Source organism: Ceratotherium simum, chromosome 26 (genome assembly GCF_057802395.1).
Source record: "Ceratotherium simum simum isolate JZ-2026a chromosome 26, ASM5780239v1, whole genome shotgun sequence".
Classification (NCBI taxonomy): Eukaryota; Metazoa; Chordata; class Mammalia; order Perissodactyla; family Rhinocerotidae; genus Ceratotherium; species Ceratotherium simum.
Window position 1 is genome coordinate 26,047,285 of NC_141925.1, and position 18,390 is coordinate 26,065,674.

An 18,390-nucleotide genomic window follows, 5' to 3' on the forward strand; every position below is an offset into this window, starting at 1 on the left:
ATGTAAGTGAAAGGAGCCAGTGACAAAGGACTACATATTAGGTGATTCCATTTATATGAAATGTCCACAATAGGCAAATTTATAGATAGGAAGTAGATTAGTGATTGCTTAGGGCTGAGGTTGGGAGCAGGAAAGAGGGGAAGTAACAGCTAATAGGTAGGAAATTTCTTTTAAGAGCGACGAAAATGTTCCAAAATTGATTGTGGTGATGTTTGCACAACCCTGTGAATATACTAAAAAACATTGAAATGGGTGAATCGTACACTTTAAATGGGCAAATTTATGGTATATGAATTATGTATTAGTCTGCTCAGGCTGCCATAACAAAATATCACAGGTTAGGTGGCTTGAACAATAGAAATTTATTTTCTCACAGTTCTAGAGGCTAAAAGTCCAAGATGGAGGTTCCATCAGGGTAGGTTTCCAGTGAGATCTCTCTTCCTGGCTTGCAGATGGCTGCCTTCTCCCTGTGTCCTCATATGGCCTTTCTTCTGTGCATGTCCATGCAGAGAGAGAGCTCTCTGGTGTCTCCTCCTCCTCCTATAAGGACACCAATCCCATGACATTAGGGCCCCACCCTCATGACCACATTTAAGCCTAATTACCTCCCAAAGGCTCCATCTCCAAATACCATCAAATTGAGGGTTAGGGCTTCAACATATGAATTTTGAGAGGACATACTTCAGTCCATAACAAACTGTATCACAATAAAGCTGTTTTTTAAAAGCATTAGAAAAAAAAATTTTAATGGCCAAGACATGTGAATAATAATAACAAGTTGGGGGCATTTTTACTACCAGATATCAAGACTTATTGTGTAGTTACAGTCAGTGGCAAAAGCAGATCATGTGCATCTCTTACCAACTTCACATTCAGTGATGTCACATTGGTAGATTAAAATTGGCCATAGTGGGTGTATTTACACTGCAGAAATTGGAAAATGCTGTAAATCAAGGCTTTGTTTTTCAGAGCTGGTTGTTAAACATTTAAAAGCATGCCACTGGTTACAGTAATTAAGACAGTATGGTATTGGCCAAGTATAGAAAATAGGCCAGTGAAATAGAATACAGAGCCAAGAAACAGACCCAGGTACTTATGAACACTTAATTTATGATAAAGAAAGCTCTACAAAGCAATGGGGAAAGGATGATCTTTTCAATAAATGATGCTGTAACAACTGGATATCCATATAGGAAAAAAAAATAATGTTTTTGGTTGGTGTGAAAACCCATTTCACATCATATACAAAAATCAGCTCCAGATGTATTATAGATCTAAATATGAAAGGCAAAACAACAAAACTTCTAGAAGATACTATAGGAGAATATCTTTATGACCTCAGAAAAGAAAAACACTTTTTAAAAAAGACCCAAAAAGTACTATGCAAAAGATTGACAAATTGGACTATAATAAAATTAAGAACTTTCTTCATCAAAAGACATTATCAAGAGACAGGTAACATAGTAGGAGATGATATTTGCAATATATAAAACTGATAAAGAAACATCAACGAGGCTGGCCCGGTGGCGCAAGCGATTAAGTGCGTGCGCTCCGCTGCGGAAGCCCAGGGTTCACTGGTTCGGATCCCAGGCGCACACCGATGCACTGCTTGTCAAGCCATGCTGTGGCTGTGTCCCATATAAAGTGGAGGAAGATGGGCACGGATGTTAGCCCAGGGCCAGTCTTCCTTGGCAAAAAAAGAGGAGGATTGGCAGGTTAGCTCAGGGCTGATCTTCCTCACAAAATAATTAATTAATTAATTAATTAATTAATTTTAAAAAAAAGAAACATCAATGAGAGAAAGACAAATAACCACTAGAAAAATGGGCAAGACACTTGAACAGGCACTTCACAAAAGAGAATATCCAAATGGCCAATCAGGAAAATGGAAATTAAAATCACAGTGAAATATTACACCACATCCAACAGAATGGTGGACAAAATGACAGAAAGTGACAGACTGACAGGTGTTAGTAAAGATGTGGAACTTTCATATATTGCTACAGGGAGTATAAATTAGTACAACAACTTCAAAAAACAGTTTATCATTGTCTAATAAAGTTGACTGTATGCATATCTGTGATTCAGCAATTCCATTTCCAGGTATATATCCAACAGATATGTATGCTCAAATACACCAAGAAATATATGCAATAATATTGACAGTAGCAGTAATTCTAATAACCAAAACTGTAACAATCCAAATGCTCGTTAGTAATAGAATGAATAAATCAATTCATACAATGGAATCCTATAGAACAATGAAATTCACGTAACTGCATGAATGTATCCACAAACCTAGTGTTGAGCAAAAGCAGTCAGACACAAAAGAATGTGTACTGCTTCATTCCATTTATGCATATTCAAAGGAACTGTAGTATTTAGAAATGTATGTTTAAGTGGTAAAATGAAGGAGAAAAGATAAGTTATTGCCATAAAAGTTAGGATGGTGATTACTTGGAATGGAGAAAGAGCACATAGTGATTGAGAGAAGGTAAGAGGAGTGGAGTGTTAGTGGTGCTCTATTTCGTGACCCAGATGGTTGTTAAACAGATCCTTGCTCGGTGATAACTCACTGAAGTGTACATTTCTATTTTGTGCATTTTCCTGTACATGTGTTATACCACAATTTAAAAGTTGTTTTAATCCCTTAAATCACCCACAAACACAGGAAATGCTCCTACTTTGAAGATAGGTAGAAACCAAGTTAGGGAGCCACAGATTCACATTTTATTCCTGCTCCTCTCAGGGCTTATTTTTTAGCAAGTGTAATGACAGTCAGAATTGTCCACACTGTTGAACTGGTAAGTTTCTTCCTCTTTCTATGAGTACTCGTGAATTCATGTTAATTTAAGTGTCAATATAGTGTAACTCAACTGCATGTAATCTCATTTACCTCCCCACTAGAAACCATTGAGATGAGTATTATGTCTATTTTTATAAATTAGAAGCCTGAGGTTCAGAGAAGTTAAGCAACTCAACACAACTCAAAGTTAGTGAATTTTGGAATAGAGATTCAAACACAGGAATTGTTGGATCAAGGCCTGGCACAGAGAAAGCCCTCAATTATTGGTATATTGTGTTTGTATGTGTGAAGATAAAAACAAACACTCACTAACGATAGAAACGTTTGCAGGCAGCATTTACTAGACGTAACCAGACCGCATCTAGAGATAAATGCACAGTCTTCAACGGTAGGATACCAGCGGACGGTATCCTCAAGCCAACCTGTTTGAGGAAAAAAATCTTCCTTTCCCCTACTCTCTTCCTGAAAGGCCCACTCCTGACGGTCCTGTGTTTTGGGTTGTTTATCCCTGCTGTAGAAGGATGTTCTCAGCCTCAGTCTTGTTTGGGTTGTGTGTCCTCAAACACGTAGGGAAAAGTTCTAACAATTCTCAATGACCTATGGCTGAGGTGTCTCCAACCAAGTCCACACTTCTCTAGTGGGAATCAGGAATTTCTTCTGTCCTAGCTGATATCAAACCTGAAGCAAGTTCACTCACTCATCATGCAGCAAGCCAATCTCTGACACAGGGTGTAGTGGAAGAAAGTAGGAGTTTTATTGCAAAGCGCTGAGCAAGGAAAACGGGCAGCTAACGCTATAATCCTGAACTCCCCAAAAAGCTACAAGCAAGGGTTTTTTAGTTGGGGTTTTAGGTAGAGGAGGGGGAGCATGTGGCCTTGGTGGCTGAAGCTCTAAGAGTCCTCCGCACAGGCGTGACTGTCTGTTCTGTGTGTTGCATGCGGTGGATTGTTAGTCTTGGACGTTTAAAGTTTATAATCAGTCATTTTAGCTTCTCAATGTTCTGCAAGACGCTTAGTCCGGCAGGGGGCTGTCAGCAAGTTCCTCTCTTATCAGCGGTCCTCCTGCTGTTGTGGTAGGCATGCTCAGAAACTTTGGTTACTTTGTTTCCCATGTTAACCTTTTGGGTACAAGGCACAGTTTCACCCTAATCCAGGTTTCATAGCCACTCCACAATCTACTTGTTGCTGAGATGCTCTAGCCACTGTTCTGGGAGACTTCAGGCAGTTGACTTCTACCAAGGTGGATTCCTACTTTCAGAGGATCCCTTCTCCACCTTCCCTCTCAGGAGCCTCACTTCTTTCTGGGGGCCTGGGCTGGTGATAATGTTAGCTTTTGTATACAGAACACCTACCATGCGCTGGGCCTAGAACCAGAAACCTGTATCAGAGACGTAACTTTTATCCCCCATTTTACAGATGAGAAAGGTGATCAGGCTATGTGTCTATTCAAAGTCACCGTTAACAAGCAGCTGAAGTGGAATTTGAAGTCAGCCTGTTGGGCACCTCAAATCTTGGCGCGCTCTCTCCTGCGGGGGCCTGAAATCACTGCCTAGCAGCCAGGAGTCCCTTCTGTTCGTCCCCCGGAGCCAGGCCCACCGAGAGAGCCTCCTCCCCACGACTGCGGGGCTTGAGAAGAGCCACAGTTTGCGGGAGCTGGGGCAGCGGTTTTGGGTTTCAAGGCTGGCCAATGGCGCCGGGGCTTCTCGGACACAGCAAAGAGAAGACCCTTCACTGCAACTCCCCGCAAGCGTAAGTTTCGCCTCAGTACGCCGAACACCCCATTTAATGGCCATCAGGGCAAATCCGCGCCAGGAACACCAAACTGCAATTCCCAGAGGACACCGGGTCCTGCGGGCTCCTCGAGGGACTGAAGGGGCACCCAGAGCATTCTGGGAGTTGTAGTTCAGAGGCGCTCCGGTCGGAAGCCGAGCCAGGCGGGCGGCCTTGGTGATGGTGACCCGCCCTGCGCTTCCTGCGCGTACACGGGGCTCGGCAGCGGGGAGGGCAAGCCCCGGAGAGAGAAGCACCAAGGGGCGATGAAACAGAGACCGGCTCTTATTTGTTATTTTGTCTCCAACACCTAATGCCCTTGGTCTTCGTTTTGGTGGATGAGAGAGAGACGGAGATTGAGATTCAGGCCCTGGAGTTATGTGTCTCCTTGTATTTGTATTTGTTAGACCTGGTAGCCCTACTCAGAGACTGCCGTGTGCAGCCCTGGGGCGAGTGGCGACTGGCCGTTTTATACCTCGGGGTGGGGGCGGGGGGGGGAGGCTGCTTTCTTAGCAGCCAAACTGTTGCTGTCTCTGAACGCATTTTGTGCTTTCCTGCTGCTAAGCATGTACCGAGCATTAGGTGGTCCCAACCCACTCCAGCCCATGGTGATCACCCCTTCTATGGCTTTATATAACGATTAGATTACCATCTGCATCCTACACTGGACTTTGGAAAGGCTTCTGGGGAGAGGGCCTATGGTCCCCAAATATTCCCACTTTCAGAGTCAGAGGGCTGGTTAGTGGGATCAAGTAACTTTTAGTTCAATGTGCTGATCCCCAAGAGATTCTTCCAGCTAGGCAACACACAGTCATACAGCACAGGTTAGCCTTGTTAGCACCAGGTCTGGGTGTCAGCATTATGCGCCCTCCTAGATTATCTTAGGAAAATTTACCCATGAGGGCCTTGGATGTTCCCATCTGTTCTGGTGAACTAGTACTTATAACAAACCACCCCCAAATTTCATGGATTAAAACCATAACAACCATTTATTTTGCTCATGAATCTGCAAACTGGACAGGACTCAGCTGGGACAACTCACCTCTTCTCCACACAGTATCATCGGAGGAGCCTGACTAGGGGCTAGATAGCTCACTTTCATAGCTGGTAAATTGGTGCTGGCTGTTGGCTGTGAGCTCAACCCGGGCTGTGGGCCAGAGGCCTCCTTTCCTTTCAGGCTTCCTTTCCTTTGTAAGTGGGCCTCTCCACAGGCTGTTTTGGCTTCCTCACATGGTGACTGGATTCTAAAAGTAAGCATTTCAAGAGAACAAGGCAGAACTGCATGATATTTTATGACATAGCCTCAAAAGTCAGAAAGCATGAGTTCCATCATATTTTATTAGTCCAGGCAGTCACAAAAGCCAGCCCAGGTTCAGGGGAGTGGGGGCAATAAGCCCTACCACTTGATGGGAAGGGTGTCAAGATCATATTATAAGAAGAGCATGTGGGATGGAGATAGGGAAAATACAGTCTTCTTCACCACCACACTTATGATGCCTGAGCCATTAGCACAGCCAGTTTTTCTTTCTTCCTGTTATGGCTTCCCCACCTCAGTAAGCCTGTGCTGTGTGCTTCTTTACTCCTTACCTATTTGTCTCTTCTTGATTAGGAATAAGTTTAAATATAATTCACACTTCCTCCTTAAACTGAAATCTCAATATCAGTATAGACATTCCACATCTCAAAATCCCTGTTAGTTCATAAACCATTCACACCATCCTCTAGTGCATGTTTCCTAATTCAGTTGATTGGATTACAAATATTGATTTTTTTCCCCACATTAGATTATGTCTATCCAATAGTCATTTCCCAAAAAATTAGAATGATTTTGGATTCATTTATTCTGCTATTCTCTTATTTTGTAATTCATTAATTTCTGCTTGCTTTCTTCTGTTTTTTCTTAAGATCACTTTTTGGTTTGTTTACAGATATTTGAAGTTGGCTGCTTAGGTTGAGTGTGTTATTAATGTGAACCCAAAGCTGTCAGATTTCAGTGCCTTGTACTATTTCAGACTGCCTCAACTCCATTCAACACTGCAGTTCAAAAATGCACACATCATGAAGAGAGTTCACAGTTTATAGAAAAATTTGTATGTAACCCATTCATTTATGCCCTAATATTTCTTGTGTATCCAGTCTGTGCAAAGTACTGGGATTGATGCTGATTGCAAATCAAAACAAATGGGCTCTGGGTCCTTCTTTCCCCAAAGAGTATACAGTCAGGACAAAACAGCATGGGATATAAGCCATAACAGGACAAAACAGTCAGCATGGGATATAAGCCATAACAACTGCAATTAAAGTATTGTTGGAGCATAAGGGAACTGTAATTTCTGGCTAGAAGTTTTGGAAAGGGTTTTCTGAAAGAAATGTTGTCTGAACTACTTCTTAAGGATGAGGATGTAATAGATAAAAGGCACTTCCAGGAATAGTGAGCAAAGATAGGGTGTAGTTTCCTACTGCTACTGTAACAAATTACCGCAAACTTAGTGAATTTCAACAACACAAATGTATTATCTTATAGTTCTGGAAGTCAAAAGTCCAAAATGAGTCTTACAGGGCTAAATTCAAGGTGTAAGCAAGGCTACATTCCATCTGGAGGCTCCAGGGGAGAATCTGTTTCCAGGCCTTTTCCAGCTTCTAGAGGCTGCCTTCATTCCTCGGCTCATGGCCCCTTCCTCCATTGTCAAACGGCATCCCTCCAACTTCTCCTTGAATCATCACATCTCCTTTTGCTGACTTTTGACCCTCTTGCCTTCCTCTTATAAGAACCCTTGGGATTACATTGGGGCCACTTGGAAAATCCAGCATAATCTCCCTATCTCAAGATCGTTAACTTAATCATACCTGCAAAGTCCCTTTTGCTATGGAAGGTAACATATTCACAGGTTCCAACATATATGTCTTAGGGGGCCCATTATTCTGTCTACCACGTAGGATTTCTTTGGAGGATGGCAAGTAGATTATGGAGGGTAGAAAGCATGGTGTAGTCTGCACGAGAGGCAGACATTGAAGTCCTTTAGGACCAGTAATGGAGGGGAATGCCTGGGAAAAATTTTGGGGTCCTCCAAGGATAAACACCTCAGGAATTACTATAGAATGAATAAAAGTCACTTCATGCCAGGTTTATCCAGAGTCCACTAATCTACAGCAACCTGTAGTTTCTTGCAGAAACTTGTAGTTTCTTGGTTTGAGTCAACTGTGAATTGTTAAGACTCTGTTGAACTTGATGAATTACATATTTGTAATGAAAATCTCTAGTTCCTGTCATTTCTGCAGCCTGATTGAATTCCTTTACAAGCACCATCCATAAGAAACTACAATTCCATAAGAAACTACAATTACCAGAAATTTGCATTTCTAGTATGTTATATTGCAAATTGCTTACATGAACAAGCTAAATTCTAGGAATAATTGTAAGAGCTGGAGATTTGTATTCTGGTATATTATTCAGAAAGCTAGTTAGATTCTCTTATGTATGCTAGATAAGCACAAAAAAAAATTAGAAGTTCTGTAGACTTGTATTTCTGGTATGTTTTTCAACCAGTTGAACAATTTCTTGCAAACACCTTCTTAGTTCCCAAAGAAAAATCAAAAACAAGAGATTTTTATTTCTAGTGTGTTATTTAGTAAGCCGAATGGAGTTTCCTACATTGCACAAGCTAATTTCCAGACGAACCTTTATTCTCTTTTTTCTCACTTCCTTCAGTGGCTTCCCTCTTCTCCGGGACAGTGGCCTGGATTAAGAGCCTTAGAATTCAGTAAAAGAGTGGACTGCTGATTGTCTAATGGGACATGTACTCCCCCCAGTAGTTCCATATTTTCCTGTCAGAGCCAGAAAGGACCATACTGGCCATACCACTTAATGGTGTTTCTTGTTTCTTCTGAAGGATCTAGGTCCTTCTCTCCTCTTTGGGTGGAAACTTTTTTAACAGCCTTTCCAGAAACTCCAAAGCAGGGCCATTCACTCAGGGCCCTTTTTTTCTTCCCCAGCTGGGTCCCCTTGGGACACTGTCCTTCAATACATGCAGGAAATGACCAAGTCTCCAGTGGGGAGTAATTTTCTTTGCCCCTTCTGAAATGCCATGTCATCTTTCAGATGACTGAAGTATCTTTTTCCCCCTTCATCTGTGTTTTCTGTGCCCAAGGAGGTCCTCTCTGCATCTTCTAGTTTATTTATAGGCATAAAAGTAAAGATGAGCTTTCCCGTATTTGTTCACATTCTCATACAATATTGTTGCTATTTAGAATACATTTACACCGAGGACACATTACTTTTTTTGTTTAAAGGTAAGTTTTCAAAGCCAGATTGTCGCTTCCGTAGCCCTGAAAACAGCTGCATTTTGACAGCTGCTCCAGGAAATAGGGCCTTTCCTAGTGGATGAAGGAAGGACTCCACAGAGCTCAGGGCCCACTTGCCTAGCTTCTCTCCCTGTCTCAGTGTCCCCAGATCCACTCAACATTCATCTATTTAACAAGCTAGCCACTAGGGGCTATTAACATGCTCTTGGGTAGTTCTTGGGTAGTTTGCTCTGGACTCAAAAACAAAAACAAAAAAATTCTCTAATCCTCTGCCCATTTTTTGATTGGGTTGTTCATTATTATTGTTGAGTTGTATGAGTTCTTTATATATTTTGGAAATTAATCCCTTGTGGGATATATGATTTGCAAATGTTTTCTCCCAGTTGGTGGGTTATCTTTTCATTTTGTTGGTGGTTTCCTTTGCTGTGCAGAGCTTTTTAGTCTGATGTAGTCTCACTTGTTTATTTTTTCTTTTATTTCCCTCCCGGAGTAGACACGGTATTCAAAAAGATCCTGCTAAGACCAATGTCAAAGATTGTACTGCCTATATTTTCTTCTAGGAATTTTGTGGTTTCAAGTCTTACATTCAAGTCTTTATTCTATTTTGAGTTAATGTTTGTGTGTGATGTAAGATAACGGTCTGTATTTTTCCGAAGAAGATATACAGATGGCCAACAGGCACATGAAAAGATATTCAATATCACTAATTATTAGGGAAATGCAAATCAAAACTACTATGAGATATCACCTCACACCCATCAGAATGGCAGTAATTAACAAAACAAGAAATAACAAGTGTTGGAGAGGATGTAGAGAAAAGGGAACCCTCATACACTGCTGGTGGGAATGCAAACTGGTGGAGCCACTATGGAAAACAGTAGGGAAATTTCTCAAAGAATTAAAAATAGAAATACCATATGATCCAGCTATTCCACTACTGGGTATTTATCCAAAGAACATGAAATCAACAATTCAAAAAGATATATGTACCCTATGTTCATTGCAGTGTTATTCAAAATAGCCAAGATGTGGAAGCAACCCAAGTGCCCATCAATGGATGAATGGATAAAGAAGTTGTGGTATGTATATACGATGGAATACTACTCAGCTATTAAAAAAGACAAAGTTGTGCCATTGCGACAGCATAATACCTTGACAGTACTATGCTGAGTGAAATAAGTCAGACAAAGACAAATACCATATGATTTCACCCATATGTGGAAGATAAATAAACACATAGATAAGGAGAACAGATTAGTGGTTACTAGAGGAGAAGGGGGTGGGGGGAGGGCGAAAGGGGTAAAAGGGCACATATGTATGGTGACAGGTAAAAACTGGACTGTTGGTGGTGAATGCAATGCAGTCTATACAGAAATGGAACTATAGTGGTATACACCTGAAATTTACAAAATGTTATAAGCCAATTTGACCTCAATAAAATAATTTTTAAAAAATTCTCTAAGACATAGCCTTTGCCATTAAGTAGCTTACTGTCTCTTTGGAAATTAATTTGTAGACACAAATAAAAATAACAATTGTTATTTTACACTCAAAAAATATTTAAGTAACACAAGGATATACAGAGTAAAAAAATGAGTGATGGAGGAAGGCTTACAGAGTCAAAGAATGCTTCCTGAGATTGGTGAGGTATGAGCTGGACCTGAAAGACAAGTAGAGTTTAAGCAATTAGAACAGCTAAGGGAAGGCATTCTCAGGAGAGAGAACGTCAGAAGGAAAGGCAGGGGTTGGAGTGGACATGGCATCCTTGGGTACCAGTGAAGAGGCCAATCTAGCTGGAATGGGGAGTCCAAAGTAGGGCACAGTGAGAGGCAAAAATGACTATGTGAGGTGAGACCAAACCAGGGGATCTTAAACGCCCAAAGCATTTGATTGAAACTTATCCTAGTGACAGCTGAGAGTCATAAAGTATATTTGAAAGTGAGTTTAATATCATGCAAGTAGGGTTTGGAAAGAAGTGGTGACTGGCTGAAAATAGAAAGAAGAACCAGAGATGACAAGGATGGTGTATAGTTTTTCTCTCTATTTCCAGACCTAATCATTTGATAAATTCATCTGCAAAAAGAATTTTGAGGCCTTGTCCAGATTTAATATGGAAGAATGCCATAATCAATTAGAGGTGTCTGCCATGGACAGGGAGTACTGAAGGCATACAAGCCACAAAGGAATGAAGATCAACTGATCCTTGTTGTAAAGATGATTATGGCTGAAGGCTTCAGACTAGCCTCACAGCATGTGAAGGGACATGAGAAGTCTTGATCTATGCCATAGATCTATGGATTCCTATGGTGACCTAAATTCTTTTTACAACGGTATTATTTGGGAAAGTGGGTTTGCTTGATCTGATCTATCCCAGCAACCTGAGGTTGCAGATTGGTGGCATTTTTTCAGCAAATTTGAGATTTAGACTTTCTTGGATAAGAAACTAAATACCAGGTTGGGAAAGGTGGGGGTATTATCTGACTCAGTGCTGTTTAATTCTAAACACATGAGTTTGTTGGCCTTAGTGCATCAAAGCGCAGAAGGTTCAAGGGTACTTGTCAAGTTCAGAGGCACTTAGGCCAAGATTTCCATTACTGCACCAAGTTTATAAAATCTTTATTCCTTAACAGGGACTCTAATTTGCAGAGGCTTTGGGAGAAAAGAGGCACTCCAACTCACTGGATTTCTTAAGATCTTATTAAATATTCTTATTTATAATTTATATTATCTAATAAAATCAAATTCAAACGGTAATCACAAAACCTGACTTCAGTAGGGATACTTTCAAGATTGTTTCAAGTGAGTTGAGGAGAAAAAAATGCCTTAAGATAATATATTTAGACTACTTTTTAAAGGTACAGAAAGCAAATTCCTAACAAGAATTCAAATTACTCAATTACTATCAACCAAAACACATTTATAACAGAAGAAACCTGTTCAAATATATGATCATGTTTAAGGGGAAGAATTTGCATTAAGACTAAAACCGTAATTCTTTAAGAATGAGACCATTTCAAAATTGGACCAGTGGAGTTAATTATTTTGGGGGGAATGTGTTCAATGCAAAGATTTTAAATTTAATCATCTATAGGTTTTTTTAATCAATTAATCAATCTACCAAATCGTAAATACCAGTTTCTAAGTTTATAACCTGGAATCTGGTCTATTAAAAAGTGTCTTCTCTGGATTCCAATTGTATACAGATTGTGTTGCCTGTTAAACAAGCCAGAATCTGATTCATTTCAGATTATGAGCAACTTTCTTCTACACTGCAGTGAATTCCAGCATATGGCCAAACTCTTTAATGCCATTGTACCTTAATCCTAAATAGGTTTGTGAGGTTGAAAGAAGAGCTAACATTTACTGAGAACTTTCTGGATACAACTGACTGACTAGGCACCTTCACATGTCCACACAGTCTCAACAACAACCTTTCAAGGTAAGTATATGATTGTCATTTTTTTAGTTTAGAAACAAAGGCACAGAGAGATTAGGTGACTTCCAGAGGTTCACATAATTCTTAAATTGTAGGTTCACATTAAAACTCAAGTCTGTGTCATTCCAAAGCTTCTGAGAAAATCTGGAATTGTACTGTAACACTTACGATTACATTTGATCCTTATAAAAATTTTTGAGAGGATGGGCAAGGATTATTCTTTCCCATTTTATAGATGAGAAACTCTTAAGTAATTTGCCCAAGATTACAAGGCTAGAAGTGTTGGAGTGAGGACCCCTGCCTCCTAGGCTGGGATTCTGGGTTTGTTACCTGATGTGTGGTCTTCACCTGGGAGTTTGTAAGAAAAGCACATTCTTGGGCTCCATCCTGGCCCTTCTGAATCAGAAGCATGAGGGAGAAGGGGGAGAGAGTGGGGATCAAGAGAGGATAGGAAGGGAAGTGGAGGAGGGGCTGGAATCCAGGTTTTAACAAGCCCTCCAGGTGGTTCTGAAGCTTGCTCAAGCATGAGAACCACTGGTCTAGTGCAGAGTGTCTCATTAGACTACAAAGGGCACTTCCAACAGAGATTTTATAGGTAAACCTGTCCCTTTATAAACTGAGGGCTGAGAAATTAGCAACTTACATTTTAAAATCAAAAATATAAAAAAAGAGGTTTCCAGACTTTAAAATAATCTAGACCATTTCTCTTTCCAATTTTACATTCTTAGATCACTTTTTAACTTATTTTTCTCTAATTTAACAGTTGCCTTTTTGTTTTCATGTGTGTGATTTGTAATTGTTCATTTTACCACGTTAGAGTTTTGCAGTAGTTTTGCCTTTAAAATGAGCTGTACCTAGCTTCAATCATGGCTCAGATGATCTCATCAGGCTGCTGTCTCACCCCCTTATGTGACTCTGCTTTTGTCTATGTTGCTTTTATTCTTAGAGAGGCTCTTTGCTTGTGGTGGCAATCTCATGGCTTAGCAGAAAGAGAGCTTCTCTTTCTCAACAGTTCCAGTAATAGTCCTAGAACTGCATCTCATTGACTTGACTTGCCTCACACTGGACTAGCCCTTTACAGAAAATAAATTTAATAATCCTCAACACACCCGGGGTGACATCAGCATCATGGTGGCATAAGACATCCCTCCTTTTTTTCTCCTCTTTTTAACAACTAATTAGGTATCCATCCATGAACACAAGTACCTCTTTGGGAGTTGTGGGATCCAGCACCATACACCAAGGGACCTTGGAGGAGTCTCACCCACCTGTGCATCCAGTAATAGGCAGACAGACCTCAGGAGAAGCTGCAGAACCAGCAAGAGCTTGTGAACCAGCCACAGCCCCTCTCAGCCAGGGTCAGGGAATACCAGAAGAGTGTTGACTTGGGAAGACACCTAGGGATGAGAGAGCCTTTCCAGCACTGTTGGAGCACAAAGAAATATGAGTTTGGACACATTGGACAGGGTAAGAGGAACTTGGCCAGTGCTACCCTTCCCCCAAACAGTACAATGCAGGGCTGAGCTAGCTGGCAGCAATCTCTCCCACAAGAGAAAGGAAGAGTGGTGAGTGAGTGCCTGGCTATCCCAGCTGTGCAGGATGCTGCAGGAGAAGCCTGTTTCTCTAGCACAGCTCCCAGAGTATTGAAGTAGGACCTCCATGACCGGGAGGAGGGAGAAGATGGGGAAAGAGACAGGTAAGAATATCAAAGGACATTAAAAGGACACGGTTCCAGCTGATTGCTTTCAGGACACCAGAAGGAAGCCAACCCACAAGCCACTAGGAGAACCTCACACAAGGATCCCCCCACTTGGCCTGCAGGCATCCCCAATACCCCAAGTGCTAAACCCACACCTTCCCCTACTCTGTGGCTAGCTCCCTGTGCATGCTCCCTAGTGCAGCAATGAGCTCCAGTAAACAGGGAGTCCCCTTGGACTCCAGGGTCTGTGGGCAAGGGAGAAACCACAAACGAGTTGTAGCACCACCTTCTGGAAAATAAAAGAGAGGTTTTTAGTGGCCAGCCTAGTGAGCTGTAAGAACCAGAGAAGACATACAAACTTAAGAATTCTGCCACAAGAGCCAGCAAGAAGTGTAGAGCAGGTGTTTCCATACAAGGCTGGAGAAAATCCCAGATATAAGCAGGACCACCAAAAAATATCTTCCACTTGAAGACAACAAGTAAAGATTAAGAAAGATATCCACTACTTCAAATGTGAAAAAGTAATGCAAAACTCCAAGGAACATGAAGACTCAAGGAAACATGTCATCAACAAAAGATGATAATCCTCCAATAACTGAATCAAAGACATGGAATTTTGCAATTTAGCTGATGAAGAATTCAAACTAGCTGTTTTGAGGAAACTCAATGACCTACAAGAAACACAGAAAGATAGTCCAGTGAAATGAGGAAAACAATTCACGAACAAAATGAGAAATTTAACAAAGAGATAAAAATCATTCAAAAGAATCAAGCAGAAATCCTGGAGCTGCAGAATTCAGTGAATGAAATGAAAAATGCAATAGAGAACATCTATGACGGAATAGACCAAACAGAAGATAGAATCAGTGAGCTAGAGGATAGGTACTTTGAAATAACCCAGTCAGAGGGGAATAAAGAAAAAAGAATTAAAAAGAGTAAAGAGCAAAGATGGTTCTCTATGAGACACCATCAAATGTACAAATACTAGAATAATTGGAGTTCCAGAAGAATGGGGAGAAGGGAGCAGAAAGTCTATTTAAAGAAATAATAGCTGAAAACTTCCTAAACTTGAGGAGAGACTAGGACATCCTAGTTCACAAACTAATAGATCATCCCATTATCTCAATGCAAAACGACCTTCTCCAAGACACATTATAATGAAACTCTCAAAAAACAAATACAAAGAGAGAATCCTAAAGGCAGCAAGAGAAAAAAATATTGTAACCTACAAAGGAACCCCCCATTACACTATCAGCGGACTTCTCAGGAGAAACCCCATAGGCCAGGAGAGAGTGGAACAATATACTCAAAGTGTTAAAAGAAAAAATTACCAGCCACGAATACTCTATCCAGTGAAGTTATCCTCCAGATATGAAGAAGAAATAAAGACTTTCTCAGACAAACAAAAGCTGAGGAAGTTCATCACCATTAGACCTACCTTGCAAGAAATGCTGAAAGGAGTTCTTTAAGGAGAAATGAAAAGACACTAATTAGTAACATGAAAACCTATGAAAATATGCAACACAATGGTAAAGGTAAATAGTCAGATTTAGAAAACTTTAATTCTGTAATATGATAGTGTGTTAACCACTTAACTGTAGTGTAAAGGTTAAAGGAAAGGAGCATTAAAACAACTACTATACTAAAATAGCTACTATGCTACTAAAATAGCTACTATAATTTGTTAATGAATACACAATATAAACAGAGGCAAACTGTGACAACAAAAATGTAAAAGGGGGGAGTAAAGGAGTAGAGCTTTTGTATGCAAAGTTAAGTTGCCGTCAGCTCAAAATGGACAAGTTTATCTGCAAGATGTTTTATGTAAGCCTCATAGTAACCAGAAAGCAAAAACCTATAGTAGACTCACAAAAGATAAAGAAAGGAGAATCAGAGAATACCACCACAGAAAATCACCAATTCACAAAGGTAGGCAGAAAAAGAAGAAAAAAGAAATAATGGAACAACAAAACAGCTAGAAAGCAATTAATAATGTGGCATTAGTAAGTCCTTACATACCAATAATTGCTCTAATTGTAAATGGATTTAATTCACCAATAAAAAGACAAGGAAGGCTGGCTGGATTAAAAAAAAAAAAAAAGAGCCAGCTATATGCTGCTTACAGGGCACTCACTTCAGCTTTAAGGACACAGGTAGGCTCAAAGTGAAGGGACAGAAAAAGATATTCCATGCAAGTGCAAACCAAAAGAAAGTGGGGGAAGTGTTGGGGGAAGAGGTGGAATCTCCCTCTGCCCTTTTCCTTAAGGTTCTTATGGCTGGCCAAATAATCAACAAGACAGGTTAGCAGGAGAAAATAATACCAAGTTTAATAACATGTATACATGGGAGAAAGCAGGGACACTGCGTTTGTCAACACAATAGCAGAAATTCTCATCTTAAATACCATGTTCAGCCAATGACAACGGAGGATGTTGGGGGTGGGGGGAGTCAGTTACAGGAGATTACCACTAAAGCACAGTAAACAAGAGTAAGGTTATTATGCAGATTTAAGGCCTCACCTTCCACATTGATAAGTCTCTAGAAATGAGGCCATCCCCCCCTCTTCCCAAAACAGAGAGGGAGATACCTTTACAAATGGAGATTTCCCTTATAAATGTAAATGATTGTCTGGCAACTCCTCCCAGGGCCATCCAGAGAATGTGGCCAGAGAGACAGAACTTCCGATAAGATGGGCTTGTTGGTGCCTTTCCTATTGTAACATTTATCCTACATTATCTTTACAGCCATCATGATAGATCTGTTCCAGGAAGGAGCCACCATGTCAAATTCTTTAGGCAGTTAGTGGGGGAGGTCAAATGTCCCTCAGAGAAAACAATCAAGGTAAAGAGATATATTTTAGGATGGCCAAATCTTGATCTCCCACAGAAGCTACTATACTTGTATAAGAAAAAGTAATCTTTAAGCCAAAAATGGTAACAAGAAACAAAGAAGGTTATTATATAATGATAAAGGGGTCAATTCATCAAGAAAATATAATCATCATAAACACATACACACCCAACATATATTAAGCAAATAATAACAGATCTGAAAGAAGATATAGGCAACAATTAATAGTAGGGGAATTCAATACCCCACTTTCAGCAATGGATAGATCATCCAGACAGAAAATCAACAAGGAAACATTGGATCAAACCATACATTAGATCAAATGGATCTAAGAGATATCTATAAAACATTCTACCCAAGAGCAGCAGAATACAAATTCTTCTCAAGTGCACATGAAACATTCTCCAGGATAGATCATATGATATGCCACAAAACAAATCTTAGCAAATTCAAGAAGGTTTAAATTATATCAAGAAATCAACAAGAGGAAAACGGGAAATTTTGCAAGCATGTGGAAACTAAAAACACACTCCAGAACAACCAATAGGTCAAAGAAGAAATCAAAAGGTAAATTTTTTTTTTAAGTCTCAAAACATATGAAAATGGAAACACAACACACAAAAACCTATGGGATGCAGCAAAAGCAGTGCTTAGAGGCAAGTTTATAGCAATAAATGAGTATATTAAGAAAATAGATCTCAAATAAACCTAACATTACACCTCAAGGAACTATGAAAAAAAAAATCCCAATGTTAGAAAAAGGAAGGAAATAAAAAAGATCAGAGTGAAACTAAATGAAAAAGAGGCCAGAAAAACAATAGAAAAATTCATTGAAACTCAGAACTGTTTTTTGAAAAGATAAACAAAATTGACATACCTTTAGCTAGACTAATAAAACAGAGAGAAGACTCAAGTAAAATCAGAAAAGAAAGAGACTACATTACAACTGAGACCACAGAAATACATAGGATCATAAGAAACTTCTATAAACAATTATATGCCAACAAATGGGATATCCTAGAAGAAATGGATAAGTTCCTAGAAACATACAACCTACAAAGACTGAATCATGAAGAAATAGAAAATCTGAACAGGCCAAGAACAAGTAAGAAGATATAATCAGTAATCAAAAACATCCCAACACAGAAAAGCCCAGGACCATATGGCTTTACTGGTGAATTCTACCGAACATTTTTAAAGAGAATTAATACCAATCCTTCTCAGACTCTTCCAAAAAATAGAAAAGGAGAGAACACTCCAAAATTCATTGAATGAGGCCAGCATTACTCTGAATGAAAGCCAGATAAGGACACTACAAGAAAAGAAAACTATAGACCAATATCCTTGTAGAATATAGAAGCAAAAATTCTCAACAAAATCTTAGCAAACTGAATTCAACAACATATTAAGAGGATCATACACCATGATCATGTGGGATTTATCCCTGTGATACAATGATGATTCAACCTACACAAATCAATAAATGTGATATACCCCATTAATAGAATGAAAGATAAAAATCATATGA

The 18,390-nt window shown here is 39.9% G+C and overlaps 1 long non-coding RNA gene across 1 annotated transcript; it reads right to left on the minus strand.

Moving 5' to 3' along the window:
- Positions 1-325: 325 nt before the first annotated feature.
- Positions 326-13,812, minus strand: LOC147913634 (uncharacterized). The gene is made up of 3 exons (XR_015548572.1): positions 13,582-13,812; positions 10,493-10,537; positions 326-540 (listed from the first exon to the last, which is right to left on the minus strand). It is a non-coding gene; the product is annotated as an uncharacterized LOC147913634 (long non-coding RNA).
- Positions 13,813-18,390: the final 4,578 nt, after the last annotated feature.